Genomic DNA, 22,520 nt, shown 5'->3' on the forward strand with positions numbered 1-22,520 from the left:
TTTAAGAACGTATCTTGTCATCAAACTAACGCACGCTATATCCCGCACACAGAAGGGTGAGCAGAAGGAACCCAGTGTTAAGATACTCCGTTCCCCACTTTCCACCGAATTCTGGAGGCATTGCGTGCTGAGCGCCCCGCTTTGCTTCCTCACCAGAGCGAAGAAATGAAAATATTAATTTTAAATAAATATCTCTTTTCCTCGAGAGGGAACCTCACACTTCGTGCATATTTATAAAACTTTATAATATATTATTTTTAGTTATAGTAGCACAAATGTTTCCTTTCTACCCACAATTATCACAATGTTCGCTTCATCTATTTAGCAACTATGTATTCTAATTTATGTTAAATCTTCTATTCAATAAATTAAACCGTTTTAAACTCTATTTCTAATAGTATAAGGATTACATAAACTATAGTAGATCGACGTTTTAACACTTAAGCGGTCTAAAGTTCGCTTGTTAGCAGGTTTTTTTCCACAAATATAAATATGTATGTATCTAATAGTATATTTGTATAGAAAATAACAAACTAAACCTAGAAAATCAACAAATATATGACAGATTCAGTTAAGACGACAAACACCTTCCATTACGTGTGTTTACATAAGCAGCTAGGAGTGGAAATTAATACTCGTGAGTCACATGCATGATATTATCCCATATAAAAAAATAGTTTAGTGCTAATTTCCATGTCAATACAATAAGATCAGTTACCTCAATACGTCACAAAGGTATCTTACGTAACTCTCAAGGTACCTCATGTAACTCTTAGGAACTTTAAAACATAGCTAGCTATATACATGTACGAGTATATAGAAAATCCACGCCTGAAACCTGAAAGATACATAATACCCCACATATCCTAATCCGAGATACCAATAGCGTTCGCCTCTCCGGTATTCGGTAAAGCCTCCTCCAATGGGTGTGTCCGGGTTAGGTTTATCCTGATCCGTAGATTAGGCGGCGGCGGGGGGCGGGGTCGGGCCACGCCCACCGGTCGATGCGGCCGGGCAGACTGTGCTCATTGTGCCGTTATCTGCCGGAGACGCTGCACGCTCATCCGGTGACAGGCGCAGATAAGCACCGGTAACTCTATGACGTCACTACTACAGCTGTTGAAGCGCGAACAGTGGTTGAGTCACGTTCGATGCAGGTCAATTGGGAGATAAATATGTTGTAGTTGATCATTTTTTATATTTTTTATTACGAGCCTTTTTTTTGTTTTTTTATAGGGTACAGATTGCTTACTTAAATTAAAAACAACAATAAATTCAATAAAATGTGCTAATTAATACAAGTTAAACAAATAGATGAGCACAGAAACAATCTATTTAGTATTAATATAATTAATATAATTAACTATTACTATCTATTAACTAAGCATTTGAAATTTAACTACAAACAACAAGATACAACCTTAGCTAGTCGTTGTAACGAGCTCATTCCTAATCTCCGTACAAGAGGGCTCTATCGTGAGACAATGGGGAGGCAGGTGCCCCCCACGATACGAGGCTATATCGCGACTTTAACATTAAAGTCACTATTTTTATAATTTACTTAAAAGAACTTTCAGACTGCACGTAAGTGATGACTCACTACTTCCTACTCTACCTACATATATTGTACATACTTTTACTACGTCTTAAAGCAGTAGTTAAGTTAAGATAAGTAAAGCTTCGATTTTTACAAATTATATGCTATCAAAATTCTACTTCTTGTATTATAGTCTAAGAAAGTAATTCTTGTCTATAATTCTTTTCTTATTATTCTTTTGTTTTTGCAGCTTCACGCTGTATCCCGCACACAGCAGGATAGGGAATTTATTGTTAAGACAATCCACTTTCCAGTTTCCGCTGAATTCTGGAGACATTATGTGTTGAGTGGCGGAACTTAACGTCGTGCTTAATTTCTTGATTATTCTTATATTCCAATAGATACACTTATCATCCTTGCGGATTGCAAATTAACTAGTTTTACTTATCTTACGTATTTAATATGTTCTTTCTTGTTAACATCATGTCTATAAATATCTCAAAATTATAATAGAATAAAGGTATTTTTGAAAGTCTGTGAGGGACCATGTGAAATATATGATAGTTTATCAAAACTATTTAGCAAATTTTTATAAACAAACAAACAAACAACTAAAAACACACTAATATCATAGTCTTAGTAGCAAGTATAGCATAGTATAAGTTATTTCAAGTCATGAAAGCTTAGAGTCTTTTAAACTACTTTATTAAAGGTTCATGGAGGGAGAGGTATGTGGGAGGACGGAGCGCCCGGACTCCCTCCGATAGAAATTTGTTATCTCGCAAAGTAATACGATGGGAGATTAATTCCCGCGACATGATAGACGCTGTGAACTGATTTGAAAATTGACTATATAAATCGGTGGTTGTTGTTAATTTTAACATGCTTTTTGTCTTTAAAGCTTTTTTATTAAAATTGTGAAAATGTATAAAAGTAAGTATTTTCTTTTTTATATCTTTTCTATATATTTAGTAGATAATAACTACAAGTAGATAACAACTAAAACAACGTAACTGAGCAGCAAGATTCAGTTTTTCTCTGTTGGTCTGTGCGTATGTGCACACTAATCTCAGAAACGGTTGAACCCATCACACACTTATCTTACCTTTTCAACATTTGACGCTACTGCTGGACTAGGATCTTTTCGACTACCTTAACCAGAAACAGACAGCATAGCCCCAAAACTTTGCAGTATAATCCCACAAAAAAGAAAGTAATAATCAATAATCAAACAAAAACGGTTTAACAGTTCTTTGGTATTCCCAAAAATATTTGTAACATTTGAAATTTTAACTTTATTATTTTACAATAGAGTTTACTTTATTACTACATCTATTTGGAGCTCCGCTGCGGATGCAAGATCATCTTAGGGTCGCTTTTAGGATTATTATTATTATTAATGAGTAAATATCACTCAATTTTGGTAGAAGTTCATTTCAGTCCTCATGATTTTACTGAAGATATAAATAATGTAATAGACAACTATTTACTTTTATTGTAAACTATTTATAAAGTTTGCCGACCCTAAGATGCCTAATTGATATGTTTCAAACGCCATAAAAACAGAATAATTTCACGAATGGAATTTGAACCCATAGCTACGAGTACGACGTTCAATGAACTGTGAAACACATCTTAGCTGCATCAAGGTCGCATCTCAAACTATAATAGATGTCACGTGAACAGCAAAAGCAGCACTTTCAATTTATCTTGTATCTAACTATGAAAAGTTAAAAAAGAAGACAATACAAAATAAATCATTTAAAAGATATTATAGTGTAAATATTTATTACTTTTGATCTATGCGTAGCTGGACTCCACTTTAAAGAAGTTCTATAATATTAAAACTATAAATATTTGTAAACATTCTTTAAGATTATGACATAAGTACGAGAAATCTCGTAATAATATAATAGACTTATTGTATTACGACTTACTTCCTTACCTGCTTAATTTTTACAACTTTTGTTTATTACAAAACACAACAAAGGCCTACCATAGAGGATTACCATTTTTTTTTTAACTAAACGCTAAAAAAATAATTAGTCTCACTTTACGCGTTCGAAATCTAAAACGAACATCGGTTAATCTAAAATTCGAATTTAGAATGCGACGAATTTGACAAGTCATTGATTTTTTCAAACCAGTTAGATTATCTGTCCTTACCCCACTCGATCAATCTTATCGAAACTATGATGGCTGTAGTTAAAGCACTGTCGTAAATAATATAAAACGAACGAGCTATTTTAAACTTTATTCAATATGGATTATTTATTATTTTTAAATACTTACTTTTCAATATTGTAGATTCACTGTGGCTGAATGCGTCGGATCATCACCGGATTCCGGGAAATTCGCCCCGCGTGAATACCTGCTTTTACAGGTAAAATTTACGTATAGAGAAAGTTATAGAACCGGCAAAAATATATAATATACCATAATTAATAATTTAAGCTAATTATTTATATTTAAAAATACAAATTTTAAAGTACGTGACACAAAGTACTTTTAAACAGACTAAAAATAAAGTAACAAAGATAAGAAAATCTTACCTATCAAAATTCTAAACAAACTTTAACATACTTAGTATATCTATTATTTTATATGGTATGTTCAAAATACCCTCTCTACTCTTATTGGACTCTGTGGTCATATGACTTGCCTTTTGAGTTTTGACCAGGGTGCCTTCTGATTATATCCAAACCCTTAAGCAAATACTCGGTGACCGCGCAAATCTAAATTAATACCTTCGTTTACGTTCGACGAAGGATTACTATTTCGCGGAAGAGAAGCCTCTATATTACCGACGCCTACGCAATATTTTCTATTTAAGTCGTCTCAAGATGTTATAAATTCTTGTTTCATAGTTACTTATTTATAGTTTGAGTGCATTTGAGTTTATTATTGAGTTTTTTTAAATCATAACCTATACCTTTATATTATATCTCTGGGTCTGAGTATACGTGCATATAATAAAATTCCGCAGTGTATTCTTAGTTTGCCACTACAAAAATTTAAAATATCTGTAAAAAAAATTCTAACAAGTAAAGCGTATTACACTGTTCAAGAATATTTAGAGGATAAGCATGTATGGAATTAATGTCTATTGAATGTAATGCAGGATAGCTGCCAACTAATGTAATAGATTGTACCATTGATTTTGAAAAGAGCAACTGTTGAGTTTCTTGCCGGCTCTTCTCAGCAGAACTGCCTTCCGAACCGGTGGTAGCTTTTTGTTCATATGTTCATTCGACGATTCAAAAGTGCTTATAATAATTGCCTATTTGAATAAAGAATATTTTGAATTTGAATTGAATTGAATTGAATATGTTACTATTTTTATGACGTAGCCGAAAGAAAGCTATTAGAACATTTTGAAGAAAAAAACCAGCAAATGAGGAGGCAGAGGGAATCTTGAAACCTAGTTTTAAGTCACTTCATTCTCATTAAGTTGCAATGGAACTCAACGCCGCGCTTTGCTTTGTTACCAAAGAAACGAAAATATTAATAAATAATAATTCATTCCCCCGAGTGGGAATTGAACTCACAACCGTCGTGTTTACTGTTACACTTGTTGTACTTGTGCCACTGCGTTACGACGGCTTATATCTTTATATCTTTCATTTGTTTATTCACATTCACATGTAATGTGGGCGGAAAGCGGAGAACGCAAAGTCTTCACACTATTTTCTCTGCCTTACATTGCTAATAACATAAAAATATTAAAAGATTGTAAAAATTCAATTTCAAAACACGAAAAATTTAAGAAAAACATTTTTAAAAAAAGCAAACAGGTAAACCAGACCACATTCTACATAATTTACCAATAACCAATAACGGCATGCTCGACTCTCCAGCGTATTCATCAGAGTGTACATTTTCTATTTGCTATACTCATATTTCGCGTTCTTATACACTTTTATTACGCTTCATTCGTTGTATCTCATACGAATGGCGTTTAAACACGATTTTATTATTTTCCAAAGCGGGCGGGCGCAGATGTGAGATGTAAATAATTTCCAGATACGACGCCTTGGACCGATATGAGGGTAATAGGAATTTTCTCTTACAACATCTAAATAAGATACCTGCGAGTCTTTAATAGAATTATGTAAGGCGGCACGTGATGCTCGTTGAGATTGTTTTGATGCATACGAGTATGTAAGTTAATATTTTGTTAGATTGCTTGTTTGATTCATTTTTTGGATTTTACGGGTAGGTGTGTAAAGAGAGCATAGTGACACCCAATTCTCCATTTTTCGTTTTTTTTTTAAATATAGGATCATAGATGTCTTAACTACCTACTGATCTCTAAATTTAAATAAAGCTAACTTTAAGGAGCAATTGCCGTGGGTTCAATTGCCATTCGGGAGAATGAAATATAATAAAAAAAATTGACTAAAGAATTGACGAAAACACGTTACAGCGTTAAACTAAAGAAATAGTTAATTCGCTATTATAGTTTATTGTTTAATCAGTTGATTTTGGCTGTTTAGTAGTGTCTCCAATATAAGAATTGTAAAGTAAAAGAAGTAAGACAATATGTAGATAATAAAAAAAGTAAGCAATAAAAGACGGGCTCGTCCGGGATTTGAACCCGGGACCTCTCGCACCCAAAGCGAGAATCATACCCCTAGACCAACGAGCCATATGACCAAAGAATTAGTTAATCAATTGCCTACATTGGCATTTGCTAAGTACGTTGAAATATTTTCATTAGTTTATGTAAATAATAAATTTACTTGGAGCATATTTTATAGTATTAGTATTTTAGTTTCACTAAATAATATGTCCTTAATATGTTAAAAACGTTATAAGACAAATAAAAACAGACTAAGAGCTACATCGACTCTTGCGGAGATACGCCCGCGTAATTTACGATTGTAAATAGGGCATTTCATTTGTTTACTTATGGCCGAGTAATTCGTTGAATCCGTATAATTACCGGCATTAAGATGATTCTGTTCCCCCGAACAAAAGGCGTGCCAAGTTAGATATTTTAACTAAGTAATGTTTAAACATTCAAATGTCCGAATTCAAAGTCGACTTCGAAAGTGGTTATAAATTATGTTTAAACCTGGTATGAAAGTTTGGAGATTCCATGAAATGTGTTCTTTGTTTATTTTCAATGTCTTAACAATTTTATTAGAAGATATGGTGAAATATGCGATAACTATTTAAAAAAAAAATAACTTTGATATATTCTTTATTTTTATTGTAAGCCAACAGCGAAAATTGTTTTTTTCTAAAAATAAAATTAAAAAACGTTAAGCTAACTAAAAGAATATATAGATACTTAATATTTTTTTTACTATAAATATGATTCTCAAATTCAAATCCAAGTAGAAAAGAATCGATAACCAACATCGTTATATTTAAGGCTTCTCAGAAGCTGATGTTAGTTGTGCCGTTCACGATTGACAGCATCCCAGAGGAAAAATGTACCAGCTAATGATTTGCTAACGACGATATTTATATTTTAATGCAACGGGGGCACAGATTATTTCCTTTGAGGGTTTTTGATCGGGACGTTACAGGATTCGTTCGGGTCGTCGATTTCTCATTTGTGATTTCTTTGGATATTTAAAATAACTTAATGTGCTCTTTACGTGTTTGTAGATGTAGTAGATGATTTTGGTTATGTTTTTATATTGATTTTTTCCGCACACAGCAGAAAAGGCTGCACACAGCATAAAAGTAAAAAAGAAAGGAAAAATATTTTTTACAAAACCTATTAAAGTTAAAAAAAGCTTGGTTAAAAAAGTTAAGTATTCACTGCATGATTGTGCTTATCATACTTAACGTATATTTAAATATACTAATATAAACCGAAAACATTTTTGTTTATCCTGGTCTTTCGTCCAATTTTTGTAACTTGAGGCTCTACCTACCCTAGGTAGAGCCATATGCGGGTATAGGGTATAGAATATAAAATATACAGCGTGAAGTTATAAAAAAATATGTCCAAAATAAATTATAATTTCATTATAATTATAACCATACATAAGAAAGTTTCAATCTCAGTTTTACATACGTAAAGAAAAAAAGGGCTCGTCCGGGATTTGAACCCGGTACCTCTCGCACCCAAAGCGAGAATCATACCCCTAGACCAACGAGCCACATAAGTAATACATATAAAATAAGTTTTGCTGTCATTTTTTCTATACTTAATAATGCACCTGAATGAATAATATATGTAACACATGAGAAAAATAAAGGTGAAAGGAGAGCCAAGTTAAATGTTCAACCAATGCTACCAATATTATAAACCTATTTTTAAGATAAATATATTTAAAAAAAACACATTTGCATAGAAATAAATTATAAACATCAAGATTTATGATTTTGTTGTCCTCCGATATAATTAAAAGAAGCATCAATCAAAGGATCTTCAGGGTTCTTAACTACACAATGGTTACAGTAAGACCTTATTCCCCATTATCTTTTTTATGGCGGCGGTGACATTACTCCTCATTTTAGCCGCTCATTTCAATAATTAAATATTGATAAGTATTTTATTATACGAATGATATGGCTGTCGGTTCTAATCAAACAGTTCGGGATAAGTTTGTGTTATCTATTTTATTATGTGACGTAAAAATTCTATGCGATAGTAATAATAATAAATATGTAAAAGTATTTATCAAATAATAAATTCGTGGTGTAATGTGACGGTGTTTGACTTCGTAATCAATTTGGTTGTGAGTCTAGCCCACTCTTAGAGGATCCAAGCTTCGACAATCAATACCCAACTTTTTTCGTAAACGCAATTCGGCTGGAAAGTGGAGAAGTTAGTGTCTTGTCACTACGTGCTTCGTTAATTATAGCGTCACTGTATCCTGCATACAGCAGGGCAGGCAGAGGGTTAAGACACTCAATTCCTCACTTTCCGTCCAATATCCGAGACATTGTGTTATGTAACCAAAACGAGAAAATGAAAAGAAAATCAATCCCGCGAGTGAGGATCGTACCCACAACCATAACCTTTTCTGTCAGATGCTGTACCACTGCGCCACGAAAGTTTCTTTAAATTCCATTTAAAGATTTAACACAATGTTAGTTTACATCGTAAATATTCAAATACAGATAGGAAATCATAAAATTTAAATAGAATTTGTGAGTATAGATAACAAATAAAAATATATGTATTTAACATAAATTATTATTGATATAACAATATACCTATATATAAGCCTATACGAAAAAAAAAATAAATAAAATATAAAATATTTTTAAATTATCTTTAATTTTCTTTGAAGAACATCTGGCTGTCGAGTCGTCTCAACGAATGTGCTTCCTTACCCATTTCGTTAACTTCCGAGCTAAATGGCTGGCACTGCAGCGTCGCGGCCGGCTAATGAAATAAGATCCCAGCTCGCAGCTAAGGAATGGCGGAATTAAAACTACATAAATGAACCGCCCCCGCGCCAACAGAAAATTCTATAGCTTAAATGGTATTCGTTTTCTAGGAGCTTCTACGACGTTCATAATTTTCAAACTAAATTGTGGCTTATGAATTTATTGTATTATTTTTTCTAGTAATAAATAAATTCTTATAAAATCTATATTTAATTATCTTTGACAATAATAATTAGGCATGTAAATTTAGGCTAAAATTGTAATATTTAATTTACTAAGCTGTATAATATACTAATTAATATTTGTTTATAATATTTGTTTACAACAAATTAACACCTAATAAAACACTGAAGGTAAATTGATAGCTTTACATATATCATTGAGGCAGCCGTTGAGGCCTCTCGTGGCAAGAGCACCCCCCAACTCGAGGAAATTAAATATTTAATTTAATTCAGATTTCCATTTCTTTGCCCTGGTGTCGTGGCGCGGCGTTTAGTTTCGCCACTAAATACGCAAAGCCTGCAGAATTCGGCGAAAAATGGGGAACGCAGTTTCTTAACACTAGTTTCCCTCTGCCTACCCTGCTGCGTGGATACAGCGTGAAGAGACCGTTCTAACATTCTATGGGTACTAAAATGTAAATTAAAAAATATCAGATTTTATCAAAGAATAAGTAGATATTCTTATCTTAGACGACTTTGATATCCGTGAATCTTTACGTTTCCGTTAATTTAAATTCCATCTTAATAAAAATCTTAATATAATTGCTAAAAAAAGGAGAAATAAGTTTTTTCTTTTTATTTTAAACCACTTACAATTCAAATTTAATGTGAAATCCTGTCATTGACCTAATGTATGTATTAAGCTAATATAATAACCGATACGTTAATAAGTATTTTATGGACACGAATTAAGATATATCCTCGAATGCTGTTAAGAATCAGGTTTGATAGTTTCATTCATAAAGATTACAAACCGGTGGAGCGCGTTTCCAAATACTATTAATATATACTTTTTGTACGTGCCATTTAAAAGTTACGCGTCCACACGATCATAATATATATAGGCTTTTATGATTATGGCTTTTATTATAAAAAATAGCTATAGTAAAAAATAAAATATCAAAATGATTCTACAGTTATTGAAGTTGATTTGGAACTTTAAAAAATCATTAGGTACTATCTTCACTTTTCTGTCATCTTTCACCAGGGAATGATTTTTATATAATCAATCTTTTATGATGAATAAATGTTTCCCTAACTGGTTCCCTATTTACAATCGCAATAGTTCAGTTCAGAGCCACATCTGAAAGACAAGATATATAGGCTTCTATTTAGTGCCTCTAATATTTTTCATTAGGATTTAGTTAGGATTTAATGTCGAATTTAGTTTAGAAATTAAATTCTAGGTTTTTTCGGAACAAAATGAAGTAAGAGAAGAAATTATCTCAAAGATATTATTTAGGGAGTCAGCTTTTGCATATTATTTAGGGAGCAGGCGGAGACATTAGATATCAGACTGGCAGCTGACATCATTCTGAACAAAATAGTGTGACTATAAATGAGGAGATTGTGGAATCTCATTCAAAGAAATGAAAAATGTATGATTGTCATTAGCGCTCTGGTAACGAGGCTCAACACGCAATGCCTCAGATCTCGGCGGAAAGTGGGGAACGGAAGGGTTTTAATGGGAACGAAGTGTCTTAAGAATAGTTTCCCAGATACCTTCTACTATGATGAAAGATGATAATGTATTATTATAAGATTTCCTCAGTATATCACACACAATCTACGAAGTGATATACAAGCATGATAACGATCCCTATATGTTTTTAGAATAGTAAAGTTTGTAAAAGTGGCTCTATTATTTTTATGTTAGTGTTAGTGATGTAATTTGTTACAAAATAAACACTAATGATTAACATACAACTATATGTTAATTCATATAATTTAAATTGTAGCGCATCAGTCGGCTCGTTGGTCTAGGGGTATGATTCTCGCTTTGGGTGCGAGAGGTCCCGGGTTCAAATCCCGGACGAGCCCGCCGTTGTCTGGAATCTGGATTTTTTTTTAATTAAATAGTTTATTTTGAAAATATATAATATTTTCAATTTTAACAGATTTATTTGTAAAATTACAATATGTCTTGTATTTGTTGCTAATACATATTCATTCTATCCAGACTAATATTGAAATATAAGATAATACAAATTAAATATACATACATATACAGTGCATATATATTCACATAATATTTTCTTTTTAATTTTGAAAACTACTAGTATCATATGATAATTTTCAAAGATTCAAAGCTTTTTTATAGTTTCGCAATTAAATTTTTATTTTCGAAACAATATTCATATATTACAGCAAATCTTTAGTAATGTAAATAATTAAGTTATGCAGTAGAATAGGAAAAATAAAGATTAATAAACATATTGTAGTGACAGTGTGAAACTCCACATTACGCATTGCTTAAGTCTTTTAGTACCTACCATTTTTCCTTGTTGTAAAACAAGTTTTAATATTCAAGGTACGAACTCTATTTTAAGTTTTATTAAACAATGTTTATAAATTGTCTTACATTTCAATCTTCGACAATTCCGCACTAGGAGATGTCAATTACCTTATAAATACATTTTAAACGATACATATTAGTTATATGTTCCGCCTTAATGTCCATTAAGTTTTACTTACAATATTTACGGCTCTGATATTTGTTGACTGATATTTTGTTTTTCTTTTTAAATCCTATAAAATCGACTTTAAATAAAACATTTACATAGTTAATATAAGCTAAAACGATGTATAATTATGCTTAATAGGCTTTGTTGTGGAATTTCAATATATGTATTTATTTATAATTCAAATCTCAATAAAGCTATAAAATTTTATAAAGCTTCTCAAACAAATCGATCAGGTGTTTATTTGAAACTATAAATTACTACTTTACTTGAATAAGGAATACCTAAATGATCCAGACACATGTGAGAAAAACAATAACTTAATTATTTATATATCTCCACTTTTACGAGATAAGAGCTTCACGCTGTATTCCGGAAAAAGGAGAGTAAAAAGAGAACCTAGTGTTAAGACATTCCTTTCCCTACCGGGCGGTAGGGGAAGCCTAATTTACGGGACATTGTTGAATTGAACCCGGAGGATAGATAGAGTAAGTGACAAAACAGTCTGTTTTCAATTTTTGTCCGAATCGATGACAGAAATTTTGCACTTTTCATCATATGTCGTGTGTTATTTAGATAGACATAAATAGATCAGTAATAGAAGCAATTCCGTCTGTAGAGTACCAGGTCCAGTATTCAGGGCCCTCAACCTCAAAAAGGACCCCAAATAATAAGACTCTAACCAATTTGATAATTTGTGACATACCAGATTCAAATGTGCCCATAGACCTCGAGGTGGAGGGCAGCATTGATCAGAACCCAATGCTGCTAATATACCGGGAAAATACATCAAAAATCTTATAAACTTTGGCTGAATGGACTAGAAGACCATGCCATCACCCTTATTCGTAATTAAGTGGTTGAAAGGTGATCTTAGAAAGTCCTAGCTATACTACGATGACGTCAACAATATGCATTATGCATGATGATGTTAAATTTAAATTTAATATACATGTCAATTTATAAACGAATTTTATATAGGCAAAGGTATGCATCTATTAGCACAGATTAAAATAACTATCATCCATTTTCTGTGTTGACAGCTTAGTAGACATAAAAATACAGTAAATTGCTTATTAAATAGCAACCTTTTAAATTTTATGTCTTTGAATCTACAAAATATTTAAATAAAAGCGAGAGCTTAAGAAGCCCATTTAAAAAGTCACCCAACTTGCTTGATTGATGGAACCACAGATTTATTATGTATTTTCATTCCGTGACAATGGAACAGCATCTCAATAATGAATCCTAAAAGATCCGTACTTAACAATAATTTTACAATTGAAAAAGGAAGCTTTATAAAAGATAAATAAAGATAGATAATAATTATAACTCAAGTTTCTTAAGATTTTGTATATTTAATATAACTGACGAATGGTTTCGTGGCTTGGCGTTTGGTGAAGCATTACACGCATGTGTACTAATTGATTTATAAATTTTAATAATTTATAAAAAAAATAAAAGCAAAATAAAAATCTACGTATAAAATATATTGAAAATTTAGGCACACTATAATATCTGTATAGGTATAGGTAGTAGAGCAGACTGGGTACGGTTGAAATGGTGGAAGGTTAAACAAGTGACTATCTCAAGAATCTGGCGTGATGGGATGAGAGGTCCTAAAGGGGATGGGATGTGCCACATGGTGATACTCGAATTTTAGTGCTCCTTCCCTCTTCATAGGAGGTTTGAAAAAAGGTTTTTTTTATTTTTGCCGCGCTTTTGTCTTATTACCATAGCAAAGAAATGAAAATGTGAAATATTTTATTTCCTCGAGTGGTTGGTGGTTCTTCGAATCCAGAACGTGTCGCGTTTAAAGTCACACGCTTGTGCCTCTGTGCCGCGACTTTCCTCACTAATGTAGTCTAAGGTTTTAGAATTTGCTTATTAGGAGTCACTAAAAGTGCGCTGCAAACACACGAATGCAATTCAATAATCACGTAAATGAATAATCACGTAGGTAATTGAAGCAGGCGAAGCTGCGGGTGGATCGCTAGTTTTAAAAAAAGTTTAAATTTTGAAAAAAAAAAAACAACGAGAATTTATTCAAGGTCCTATTTTTCAATAAATGATGTATGCTAATATAGATTTTGAATTAAAAAAAAATGTAATATTAATGATTTAAAATTATATAAAATATCCATTGTCTCGCACTTATGTTAAAATATTCACTAAAGTCCAAATAAGACGTTTAGATCAAGTTACCTAAATGTCATTTTAAGGTGCTGTTCTAAAGAAATAGCTTTATTATTTTAATTTTTTAAAAGGTGTATGTATATTGAGGCCGCGTAACTGTAAACGCGGCGGTCGTGGGTTCGATCCACAAAGGGGAATGAATTATAATTTATTAATATTTTCATCATCATTGAGTTCCGCCACTCGACTCACTGCAGTTCGAAATTTTGGCAAATAGTGCGGAACGAAGTGTGTTAACACTAAGTTCTCTCTAACCTAACCTGCTAAATAGTTGTATATATTTAATTTTAATATAAAAGGTATGTTCCTATCAAATTTTCTTTGTATAAGAAGGTCTAAATTTTTAAATGTTTATTAAATCAATAAATCGTGTCTCAAAATTACTTTGAAGTCCTAAGATAAAGTTAAATAAAAATCAGTAAAGTTATTAAAATTGTCGTAAGTCCATCAGGTCAGCTCGATCGACTCCGGCCGCCCGTATCCATTAGCGAGGACTGCGGTCGTGAGAGCTGACTGGACATTAGTTATATAAATGCAAGTCTAGGGCTTCAACACCCATAAAAAAAACCTAACCTGCTATACGCGGGATACAGCGAGGATCTAAAAGAAAGTATTTATACTCGATATGTCTTACATAAAATGTATGTCTACATATATTGTTATAATATATCCAGACCATCTGAAACCACCACACGAGCACACCGCCACAAGGCTCGCGAACATACGAGCATCCGGCGTTCAAAAACTCAATAAGTAACATCATTAGCGGAACAGGAGCTCCTGATTGAATCATCTATCAACCCTCGCGGCCCACCTGAATTCCTTCTCCTCTCCTCTCCTCCTCTCAAATCATTTTAACCCTTGCCCGGAGGAGATAAGTTTATTTTGAGCCGGTCGAGTGCCGCTGTGCGTTTCGTTTAAGTGCTTCTTTTGTGACGACATTCCGCTACGCCTCTACCAATTAACCGGGTGGAAGCTCAAAAATTAAGTTAAATACTCCGACTTTCAGTGTTTACTTATTGGGAATCGACGTGGTTCTATAACTTTGTAAATTAAAACCCCACTGGGACCGATATGGGGTAAGTTCTGTGCGAGACGGTCTCGTTTTATTATGTTGTCGGTGTCCTCCGTTTGAATCAATACGGTTCTTTTCATTTGGTAACTGGTGAAGTTTTCTATAAGTTTTATATGTTGCTTTAAGATATGAATTTTAGCATTTATTACTCTGGATTTTTTTTAATAGCAAGGTATTTTAACTGAGTTCAAAAAAGAGATTTTTAATTCGATTTCTATGTTAGTTTGGCTAGCCAGTTACTTCATAAATAGCCGAAATCTATTATTTAGTATGGAAATTAAGAATATAATAATTTGTCAATATACATTTGTTAAATACGTTAAATTGTAATTCCCTAAATCACTTTCACTAGTTATAGTCCGCCACTCAACACTCAATGCCTTTAAACTTCACTGGAAATTCGGGAACAGAAGTGTCTTAATAGGAACGTAGTGTCTTAATATTAGTTTTCATTAAAGCTAAAAAAAAATATCTCACTTTTAATAATCAGATAAGATTTTTAAAACTACAGCACAATTATATTATCTTAATATTTGTATAAACGTTTACACGCTACTAATGCTTCTTACAAATACCTACCTACCTATACGTTAGTGGTACTCGTGTATCCAAGTTGTAAAACTTAACCTGAGAATGTAAACTCGGCTTAAACTTAAGTAACGATATATTTCATGTGGGCTTTGCTACCTGCGCCTAAAACAATCACACGGCTACTTGAGGTGCAAACAAGTTGGGGGCTCAGCTTTAACTAAATACTAAGTTAAGCTTAAGTAAGATAAGTTAGCGGTATAAATAAAATGTTAAATTGTGAAATGTACTTTAAAATGGTCATAAAAGTTGTCGTGGTGACGGTTGGTGGTGCGATTCCCAATCGGAGGAAAGTGGAGAACGAAAGTATATTAATGTGAAAAGAGTATCTTAACACTAGGTTCCCAGGTTCCTTTTGCCTTCCCTGCTACGTGCATGATAAAACGTGAAACTAAAAAAATGACGTTATCACAGTGCAGTGGGACCGTCTGATTGTAATCGCTATGATTGTGGGTTTGATCTAAGTTCAAGAATGAATACTTGTTGTTATTTTCCCGCTCTGGAAAGAAAGTGCAGCGATGAATTCTGCTTCTCAACACAACATGTTTTGAATTCGGGCGGAAATTCTAGACGTAGTGTATTGACACTAGTTTACCGCCCATTTAACCAGAAATTTGTAATTTTTCTAAACAAGAAATATTTCCTATTAGAAATAGCGAGGAAAAGAATATTTATAATATACATAAATAAATTGCATTTAGTATAATGTTCATATATCAATGACAGGGAAGTCGAAAAAAAATATTTTAATTCTATATTTTTCAATATAAAAAAAGACATTTAGTTCCCAGTACCATATTTTTATTAAAATATAAACAAAGTTAATTAAGAAATAATTAAGAAGATATTATCTACTTAAGTACATTTCTTATTCACTAATTAGGAAACTCCGTCATTATCTAGGTATTAGTTAAAACGGACGCCCTCTTAATACTTCACAGGTAAAGTGGAATATTTATATTATATTTTATTAGAGTATAAATTATATATAATGTTTTAGAAAAAAATACTTATACTACTACTAAACATGAACGTAATAACTTCAAAATAAAAAAAAATATGAACAGTTTTTACACTATACATAACTTTAAAAATGTATGGCTTAAAAAAATATATTTTAGGCAAAAATTTTTCAGCAGTCAGTAGTTAGTATTTTTCTCTTTGTGCATTACCAACTTTAACTCAATGTAAATTTCTTGTAAAAATACATACTTACTATGTTTGATTATTTTTTCAGAAGTTAGTGCTATTTATGGTGGTTTTGCTGTAAATATAAGTTAAAAAAATTCACAAAAGATTTAAGATTCCTGTCTTCAAAAATAGCTATTGTATGATATTTTAATTCGAAAATTATGCGTTGACATCGAAGTAATCCTCAGAATAAATTAATAGTACATTAAGCATCAATCGCGGTATTCGCATTAATAAGTTTATACGCCGAGTTCGTGTTAGACCCACCCCAACCTCCCCGCAATTTATTTAAGAATGTTATGTAAATTTGAACACAAGTCTTTGATCGTCCGCATCAAAAGTCCAAGGAAAAAACTTCCACTAGAGCGAAGAAAAAACGAGAGGAGCTTAAGAAAAATAATGATTTAATCTTACTTTTCGCCGTCTCGCATATAAAAGCGGAGAGGAGGCGGGCAGGTTGGGGCGAAAATCGTTTTTAATCTTTGCTTTGTAAAGGTGATTATGAGGGATTATAGGTTTGGAAGTATGGCTGAAATTTCGCGGCCGAGGAGGCGGGCCCTTGGTTCATTTATGCGATATTTTTTGGTAGCCTGGTGGGGTTGCGGTCGCACCCCCCCTTGGTACCACTCAACTTTTCCTTATTCTGCGACTGTTCAAAGGAATCCTTTCGTTTAGTTTTGTCTTCGATTATATTGAATCTTTTTGAAAGATCACTAGCGGTCTACGGTTGTGAACTTTTGAGATCTCTGAAACTTTCCATTATTACATAATTTAGAGTAAGTTTGTGTAAAGAGCAAAGGTCACAAATGACACTTAACTCACTCTTAATTTAAATTATAATATAAATTTTCTAATTATAAATCTAGAAATTAACTAACAAGTTTCAAATTAGTCGGTATTTTATTAAGTATATCATTATTTCCACAATCATCATATACATACATATGTGTCTATTAACTTGAATAGTCGGTAATTAATTTCGATCTTTTCCAACATTAAAATTTCAAATCATATTTAAAAATTTGTTTAGCTGTGGAAGATATTAAAAATCGAATTTAATTAACATTTCGACATCTTTGAGTATTTTACGAATAAATAATAATAATATAATAATAAATACCTATGGTCAGATAAACTACCAAATAGAGTTCCTATATAAATTCGTACGTTGAAACTCACAATTGATTGTTGTAATTGACATTTTCGTTAGAAGTATTGGGCTAGTCTCTACTAGTCTAGTAGTCTATTCATCATGATGATGATGATGATGACTAGACTTCGAGCCATGGTATTCAGTACCTAAGTACCTATATCTTTACTAAATACTCAATAGGTCCGTATGCAAAAAGCAAATATAAATAAAGTTAATTATATCACTTGATCTGGAAGGTGGCGGGGTGGTCTCATCTCAATCGCAAATCGGCCATCTTGCGCCCCCGGGATCGCCGCCACCCCCCTCTCCCCCCTCCACCCCTCGTCCATTATACTTTTTAAGCTCCAATCTCGTTCATTTAAACGGTTGGCTTTAGATGGCAATCGCATTTTTCCGCTGCAGGTCACGTCTCGACCCGTCTCCTGGTACCAGGGCTTAAATCAACAAAAGAAAATAATAAGATTCGTTCAAATTAAAAGTGTAATGTCGCGAAAGTACGCGGGCGGGCGGTAATCCCCCGCTTCTCTTCATTAGGCGGCCGCTTAGGAAAACGCTTAAAAACATCTCCACGAATTTTTCTTTATTCATAACGGAGATTAAGAGAAATGCAAATGAGGCGAGGCGTCGCGTGGTTACTTAGCTGTGTCAACAGAACGTTGTTTGGTTCGAATTAAATTGTTCTTTCGTTTGGAAGATTAGATGCGCAGACATTGTAGGGACGATACCTACACTAGACTACGTATTAAAATTACCACTTTATTTTTTTTTCCATTACTCGTCAATTGAAATCTATACTTCTAAGGCATATATGGGCATGTAATAGATATAGGTAGTAACTGTATGTTACCGAAATAAAAAAAAATAAGAATCTTTTAACTTAAAAGTAACTTTTTTGTTACTTATTTGCATCAAATTTAAAGTTTGTACTATTCAAATTATCTGTAATCTGTAAGTAAAAGAATTCAGTTTAATTTTTCACTTATAGAGTTTCGGGCAATAAAAGAATTGGAATTTTCAATTTCAATGCAAATAATCTCTATAATATCTAATATTAACTTTAAAATTATTTACTTAAATTAAATTGCTTTCGTTATAAACTAATTCCCATAGAAATACAGTTGATGAAATAAATAAAACCGAAATAAACTGAAACTTATAGCAAAAATAAAAATAAAATTTTACTCGCCGTCTTAAAAGACAAAGTCCAATAACAATGTCGGTCTCTTGTCTCTTCTCTTAGCATTAAGATATTTGATATCGATCGGCCAGTTCATTCATTTGTTCATCCAGTCTTAACGTTTATGCCGGTCGCAACTCTTTCGTCTGTATAACTTTAGTGAAGTTACAAATTAAGATGACGTTATAATTATAAAAAATATAAATATCTATATAAATTTTGATTTAATATTAACATAATTTTATATATTAAATGATAAATAACTAAGCTAAACAATAATAAAAATAGTTTATGTCTTTTCAGAAATAAAGAAGAGAGCTGACAAATTATAATCTGTAAAATATTAAAGTAAAATAAAAAAAAATAAGAGTCTCATACAATGTGATGCTGATGTTTTTATATAATCTATATTTATTATTTAGTGATACTGCAAATGTCAAATTTGGTAGTTGCTATTTTGGCGGGAAAACGAAAACTAAAGAGTGAAATAAGTGAGTTCATACCCCGACTGGATCAGCCTACCATAGTTCCTTTACGTGGTTCTTTGAACTATTACTTAACAGAATTTTATAAAATTAATTTAAAAAATATTTCATATCAAAACTTTGCTAACAGCACAACTCTACAAAACAACAATTCAACTCAGAGTAGCGTATTTTTATTAGAAAATTTATATCTACCGACGAATCCCACATTATTGTCCCAAGCATTTATTCTGTGATGGGCATTAAAATAAACCCCTTTTTCTGAGACGATTTCATTTTAGCTGGGCTCTACACCCAGGCCCTTACGGAGCCGCGATATGCCCTCGGAGCGGAGAATAATTAATTTACTCTGTTATTATTCCGTCTTCCGTTTAGATAATATTGTTGATATAAATAGTACTACGGTTTGAAATAATTTTAACCCTCGTTTTCGTATTGCTTTAGTATTTAATAGATGTATTTGTAGATTTATGTTTCACACATACATATATGTACATATTTTTTATATTACTATAATATATACTTTTTTCAAAAATAAAATAAGCTGATATTACACTATAATACCTAATGAAATTTTGGAACTATTCTAAATCTTAGTATTAAAGCTAATCTGCCTACACTAAGACTAAAACGCAGCTAAATACTTACAATCTCATAATAGCAGGCTTAGCCGCCAATAACAAATATTTCTCAGCATACATTTTACAAACTTCACAATGTATCCCGCATATAGCAGAGTAGGCAGAGGAAATCTATTATTAAAACACTCTGTTCTCAACTTTCCGTTGAATCTTTAAGGCAATGCGTTGAGTTGCGAAACTTAACTTCGCGCTTTGCCTTGACTAAACATTATCATATTTATCTATCTATATATTTTAAAACGTATCAATTAATTTTAAAAGCGACCACCACATCAATTGGCAAATTATTTGTTCTGGCTAATTAAAGCGTTACATTTGGCCGTGGCCCTCGTGACGAATCAAAGCGCGCAAACGAGCCGCCTGTTTGCACACTCGTTCATATCCCGCCCTGGTAAAACCGCCTGAATATCCGACGGGGTAGGGTGTTGAGGAGTTGGATTTCTTTTTCTATTTTATAACCTCTTTATTTATAACTTCATGATTTATAATGAGGCCAGTCCTGGAGCAGGGGCACATGCGTGTGTCTGTAAATGTGACAGATTGTGGGTACGATTCCCACTGGAGAAAATGAAATATTTAATATTTTTATCTTTTCACAATTCGGCGGGAAGTGGTGGACAGAGTGTTTTAACACTAGATTCCTTCTTCATACCCAGTAGAGTGAAATAGATAGATATAGCATAAAGCTGACCTGCTCTGCGTCAAGGCAAAGCTATATGTGCTCGAAACTTTCAAGTTATTAGCTACGCAACAGATTTTTATGGTGTTTTTATTAATAGACAGTGATTCGAGAGGAAGCTTTGTATGTATAAATGAATATATATGTATATGTTTATACCTAATAAAACTGAGAATATCAATGATTTGGGATCAGGTGTCGTCGTGGACTAAATAACTTAATTTTCAAATTTCTATGTACTCGTATTACTTGTATGTACATATAGAAAATTGGAAATTAAACATTTTCATCTAAAGAAACGACTTTGCAAATTTTGACATCACAGTTTTCCTTAGCCATACCTTTTATATTTTATTATTTTTTACATAGTAGGTACCTACACGGAATTAATTTAATTTTTAATTTATATTTTCAAATCTTATCTTATGCAAATATATTACGTTTTTTTTTAAATATTTGATACGCATACCTATAAAAATTCTAATAGAATCAAGTTGACGTCGTATAAGTTTCGTTCGTCACATTAAAAACCAAAATAATGTAGTGTTAACATATTTCGTCAACGATTAACTTTATCTTTATCGAGTAGTTCGATAGGTCAACTAACATGCTCTAAGATGTAATTTGATACGCGTCTATTCAAATCGTAAAGAAAACGTTCACGGAGGCTGAATAGACATAGTTTATAGAATGAACGATCGCTATAGTAAAGATTATAGAATTGATTTGTTTGTATATAATAAATAAATATTTCAGTAAAATAAGAAAAAAAATTGTACATTACAATTTATCCGTGTAATCCGTGTTTATATAAATAAATCAGCTTCGCGCACACAGTAGGGTAGGCAGAGGGAACCTCGTGTTAAGACAAGTTTGGTTAAAACACTCCGTTCCCCACTTTCCGCCTAATTCTGGAGGCATTGCGTGTTGATTGGTGAAACTCAACACCAGAGCGAAGAAATATAAATGTAAATAAATATTTCATTTCCTCCTGAGGGGATCGAACCTACAACTGTCGTGCTACAGTCAGTTTTATTTCATAATTTGTTACAATAATGTCTCTTTGAAAATTATTTTAAAAAAGTCCGTTTCCATAAAATGTATCTCTAGTATCCCGTATTAATTTGATTAGCGGCCGCAAGCCGTGAGAGCGCACTCCAGCCTCCGCCAGCCCCACGCGCCACGAGCGGACCGCAAACTGACTATTTTACCTGTTTAATCTCAATTATTCTGATTGATATATTTATTTACTTAATTATTGAAGGTTTTCATATTATATTTTAATTAGAATTGTCTTTTTCATTGTTTAATTTAAAAATTTGAATTACTTTATTATTTGTATTGCCGTTTAATAATAAAACTTTTTTTAAAAATAATTTTACCTACACAATATTGTGAATTTATATGGATATCAGAGAAGGAATGTCAAAACACTAGAGCTAGCTGCCTAATATGTAGAATAAAATATTCAACTGTAGAAAATACATAAGTGCAATAGAAACTATTATTCAGAAATACGGTCCTAGAAAAGTAGGATATTAAAAGTTATAATAGTCTTTTTGACTCTCATTAAATAGTTAAGATGTAGTTAGAGGCTTACAGGACACAATTTTGTCATCATGAAAAATGTTATATTTGAATATTTCACATAGTATTTTGCTTAACGTTCGGACGTCTCACTTGGGGGATCGAATTATTATTTAGTAATATTTTCATTTCTTCGCTCTGGTAAAAGAACGCGATTTGAATTCCGATA

General features: G+C 32.3%; 3 non-coding genes across 3 annotated transcripts; 1 reads left to right on the plus strand and 2 right to left on the minus strand.

The window, feature by feature from the left end:
* Positions 1–6,113: 6,113 nt before the first annotated feature.
* Positions 6,114–6,185, minus strand: TRNAP-UGG (transfer RNA proline (anticodon UGG)). The gene has a single exon. It is a non-coding gene; the product is annotated as a tRNA-Pro (tRNA).
* A 1,399-nt stretch (positions 6,186–7,584) lies between these two features.
* Positions 7,585–7,656, minus strand: TRNAP-UGG (transfer RNA proline (anticodon UGG)). The gene has a single exon. It is a non-coding gene; the product is annotated as a tRNA-Pro (tRNA).
* Positions 7,657–10,866: 3,210 nt separating this feature from the next.
* On the plus strand, positions 10,867–10,938 carry TRNAP-UGG (transfer RNA proline (anticodon UGG)). The gene has a single exon. It is a non-coding gene; the product is annotated as a tRNA-Pro (tRNA).
* The last annotated feature ends 11,582 nt before the right edge of the window (positions 10,939–22,520 follow it).

This window comes from Heliconius melpomene, chromosome 10, assembly GCF_056956725.1.
Source record: "Heliconius melpomene rosina isolate 202511_hmr_F chromosome 10, ASM5695672v1, whole genome shotgun sequence".
Lineage (NCBI taxonomy): Eukaryota > Metazoa > Arthropoda > Insecta > Lepidoptera > Nymphalidae > Heliconius > Heliconius melpomene.